This window comes from Corvus moneduloides, chromosome 1, assembly GCF_009650955.1.
Source record: "Corvus moneduloides isolate bCorMon1 chromosome 1, bCorMon1.pri, whole genome shotgun sequence".
NCBI classification, from domain to species: Eukaryota; Metazoa; Chordata; class Aves; order Passeriformes; family Corvidae; genus Corvus; species Corvus moneduloides.
In genome coordinates, this window is record NC_045476.1 from 2544778 (window position 1) to 2549696 (window position 4919).

Below are 4919 nucleotides of genomic sequence, written 5' to 3' on the forward strand. Positions count from 1 at the left end.
TTAACCTCTGCTCTCTGTGCTGGGCAGACACAACAAAGCCTCTCTGGGCCTGCTCTGCAAGGACACCCAGACCGTCCTAGGCCCAAAATGTGTAAACCAAAGAGCCTCTAAGGGGAGCAAGCAGAGGGGAATTACATCATTAACTGAAGCTTTAATTGGAGAATTAACCCTGATGTGCAAATGAACCCAACCTATAAAAGTGTGAAGAACTCGTGACCTGGGGTCCACCTTGGGGTCCATCTGGGCAGTGGCCTCTGGCCCCCAGGGGTACCTTTGAAGGCCTTTCAAATAAACACCTGCCTTATTCCCTTACTCCTGTCCAGTCTCTGTTTCTAGAAGGCTCCTCAAGGCATCACTATAAACCAGTTTATTTAGGCAGCCTGTACCTGTAAGCAGCTGCTTCTCATGGAAATGTGGAATCTGTGTCCTGTCACAGACTGGGGGGGGGGAGCAGAATGTCCAGACCTTCTCAGTTTTCACCTTAATTTTGAAATACACTCTCCCTGCACTTCCACAGAGTGACCTGCCCTGAGTTCTGCCTGTGCTGGCTCTTGCTGCTTCCCAGTTTTCAAGGGATGAGACCAATTTTCTTGCAGCATTTTGATAAATAAAGAAACCCTGGCAGACCTTGGGAGCAGCAGCCCCCCTGTACCCCAACCCATCACTCAGAGAATAAAATCCATGACAATATTTTTCTCTCTGCCTGCAAAATCCCCATACTTCTGGTCCTCGGCCCCAGGATCTCTCCAGCACAGTTGTGCTGCTTGAGCTGCAATATTTCTTTCAGGGACACAGCTGATATGAAATCACCACAACCCCCTGCTTCCCTTGGAACTTTCAGTGCTTTTTTTCCCTCATAGATAAGCACCAGCCTGTTAAAATCTTGTATTTCAATTCTAATTTGAATTTCTCTGGCTCCAGCTTGCAGCCAGCCATCGCTCTGCCTCTCTTAGATAAAAGCACTGTGAGTCCCCAGCATTTCCTCACTGGGACAACCCTCATCCAGTGAAAAGTCGTGTCCCAGGCAGCTTTTTGATAAGCTCTGAGTTTTTTCAGTCTCTCACTGTGGCTGATGGTGGTGACAGGCTGAAGGTGACAAGGCTGGCATGGGCTGGTGGGTATGGTTAAGGTTAATTTTGCTGCCAGTATTTAGCTGGGAGCACTCCTTGTTAGGATTTGGCCAGTTCTTAACTCCAAATATGAGTTCTCCAAACACTTGGGCTTAGCCGAAACTTGTCTCCTGCCCTGGAGCTGGGCAGAGCTCTTCCATGGAGCAGCCATAAAGTGCCTGATGGATGCATCTGATTTTAAAGTACAGCTGAACTGCTGGGAATAAGTCATCTGCGATGAATTGTCCTCCTTTCCTTTGGGCCTGCTGCCAGGAGCTTACCTGCAAGGAGCTTTCCAAAGTGGCTGTAACATGAATTAAGTTGCATTAGGGTGGTTAAATGTAGACAGTATTGACACAGGAGAGTTCTCCCTGCCCTGGGATCCACTTGGACAAGGGGCACAGGATCAGCTGGGGGGGTCAAAGCCCATCCCACTGGAATTTAGAGCCATGGATTGGGGCTGTGGGTGGCTCCCACCCTCCCTGAGGCTCCAAAGCAGGACAGGGATGGGAGGAGGAGACAGATTTCACTCCTTTATGTGGGACAAATGGGGAGGAAGCTGGTGGCAAAGGGGAACTGAGTTGGAAACTGCTTTGCTGACCCCCCCCAGCAGCCCCAGGCAGCAGCTGCCACTGCCCTGCAAGGCACAGTGCAGGACAAAAGGGAAGAGGTTCAGCTTTAAATGGAAAAACACTCTGGCAGAGCCCCTGTGCTCTAAATTAAGCCATGACAGAGCCAAGGGAGATATTGGGTTTCTCATTTCTCCCTTCATCCTCTCCCCTCTGGGCCCAGCTCCTGAGCTGGCTGCTCCCATGGGACAGGGTGGCATCACTCAACAAATGCCACCTGAATCCCTGGGAGTCTCCACTTACAGCTCCAAAACCATCCCCAGGCAGGGGCTGAATCCCGGGCTCAGAGCAGCTCGTTGGTCAGGGAGAAGAGGGATCTGTGGGATGCAGTGTGGCAGCAAGGGATGGGGGGTCATTCCAGGCTGTTACTGACTGGATTGGAGCATTTTTTTGGGAATGGGAGGTGATTCTGAGGAGAGGAGCTGAAGGCAGTGGGTGGGGGAGGTAGTGGGAGTCTCCTTCAGAGCCTTTCCCTGGGGTGGCTGTAGGTTTGGGACCTTTGATGGGGTCGGTGTGTGCCCGGGGGGGACGGGCAGAGCCATTCTGGGGGTGCTGAGAGGGGTCCTGGGGTGACCATGGATGGATGGATGGATGGATGGATGGATGACACATCCCTCTGTCCTGAGCCATCCTGGTGGGGTTGGCATGTTCCCAGTGATGTTTGCATGAGGAACCCAATGGGACAACCTCAGGCAGGAAAAACAATCCATGAGATTGGGACCTATGAGAACGGAAGAGGGACTCGATAAGGACGTGGAGTGTGGGAAAAGGGGGAATGGCTTTAAACTGACGGAGAGGAGGTTTAGATGGGATATTGGGAAGGAATTCCTCCCTGTGAGGGTGGGCAGGCCCTGGCACAGGGTGTCCAGAGAAGCTGTGGCTGCCCCTGGATCCTTGGAAGTGTCCAAGGCCCACTTGGATGGGGCTTGGAGCTCCCTGGAATAGTGGAAGGTGTTCCTGCCCATGGCAGGGGTTGGAATTAGAGGAATTTTGTCCCTTCCAACCCATTCTGGAATTCTATGACTAAATTCTTTCTCTGCTTCCCACTCAAATTTCTGTTCCAGTAGCAGGGACACAGCAGCCAGGGAGTTTGTTTGGTGTCCCCACTGACATCCCCAGTTTGTCCCAAGCCTCATTGGGACAGAGCCAAGCACCTTTCCTGGAACCCCACCACCTTTCTCAGACACTAAAGAGGAGCCTGGCCCCAAATCCTGTGCCACAACTTCCAGCAACCCCCTCAAATATTTGGAAAAATATCACTTAAAGCAGCTCAAAGCTATAAACACTGGGGCAATAAAACACAGAAATGTCCCCTGTGCTGAGGAAGATGCCCTGGTCACATTAAAAATAAATCTTATTATTTTAGAAATCAGGAGCCAGGGGGGAGGCTTAAATTTTTGTAATGTCTATAAATTAAAGCTAAATTATTTTTATCACCACAGCTCCCAGAGCCTCATGAAAAACTGCTGCCCGGCCCTTCACCTGTGCTGTATTTGAATCCAGCAGGATCACAGATTTCTCAGGATTTTAAAAAAAAAGTAAAGAAGGTGAAAATCTACCATCTGCCTGAAACTCTCTGGATGCCAGTGCCCAGAGGAGCAGCACGATGGGGCTGTGACAAAAAAAAACAAAAAAAAAAAAACCCAGGAAAAAAATGGATTTGAGGGCTGGCTTTGCTTTCTGCATGGATTGGGATGGGGAGTGAGCAGGTTTGGGAGCCAGGGGGGTGACATGGATCTGCTTTTCCTCGTTGCCTTCCTGCACCACCACAGCGAGCCCATGTCCATCTGCACCCACAGACTTCATTTTCCCTCCTGCTGAGGCTCCCTGTTTGGGAGATCGAGGAATTGTGAGGGATTGTGAGGAATTGTGTCCCGTGCTTATCTGCACCGATCCCTTAATTACCTCGCCTCTGAGCAGCCAGTCAATTACGCCGAGGTCTGGGAGCCGAGTCCCCGGGCAGGGATGGAGCTGCAGCAGCAGGATCCGGGCTGGAGCTCCGGGGCATCCAAGGGGCTGAATCCTGCCCCGGCTGCTGCAAATAAAGCGCCTCGTTAGGTGCTGGAAGTGTTGCCACACAGCCCTGGCCAGGGAGAGCATCTCTCTGCGCACACCGGGTGAAAAATGATGCTAAAAAGCCTTTTTGTTCGCAGCCAGTGCAACAGCAAAGCTGGGCTGACCCGAGGGCTGCAGATCCTCCCTGCAGAGCCCAGAACACCGCATCTCACACCAAATCAGACAGCCCATGGAGGGATTTAAAAAATGCGGGGTTCTCCGCCTTGTTTCTCCTCTCTGACCCCACAGGCAGCCCAGAGATGCTCAGGGAGCCGGCCCCAGGGTGAGCTGTCCCCAGATCTCACAGGGGCTCGGTGACAATGTGGGCACCGGGCACAGGCCTGACCCTGAGGCTGTGGAGATTTTCCTCTTGGCTGAGCTGTGTTTGCCCGCCCTGAAACAGCAGAGGCCACAACCCAGCCCTGCCCCTTCCCATCCCCTGCTGGGGATGCTGGAAGCCGAGAGGGAGACCCCAAAGGTGGCTTGTAGAGATCCCAGGATAACTAAGGTTGGAAAAGGATTCTGAGATCATCGAGTCCAAGCACTAACGCAGCACTGCCAAACCCACCGCTAAAACACATCCCCAAAGTGCCACATCCCCGTGGATTTTTGAACAGTTTCAGGGATGGCGATTCCACCGCTTCCCTGCACAGCCTGTTCCAGCGCCTGACAACACTTTCAGTGAAGAAATTTTTAGTAATATCCAACTTAAATCTCCTCTGCCACATCTTGAGGCCGTTTCCTCTTGTCCTGACTCTTCTTACCTGGGAGCAGGAGATGCTGCAACCTCCGAGCCTCACTTAGATTTAAACACTGCCCAAGATCAGTCGGAATGACACTTCCTATTGGCTCTGTGCTCCAGTTTCCCCATCCCCAGGCAATGATATCTCCCTCTGGAACAAGGTGATGGCGGTACCCCCTCCCTCGTAGGGCTAAAAGTGGGGACCCGAACCCCCCCCGGAAGGAGCCAGTCCCTCCCTGGTGCTGCCGTGCCCCGGGGCTCCCCGGGCCGGCTCCCCTGGCTCGGGGTGAGCTTTGGCAGCCAGCACGGGCCCTCTCAGCAGCTGCCGTGACAGACAGCTCCCGAGCCACCCCCCTCTGCAGTGCTGCTCTAAAATAAAAATAC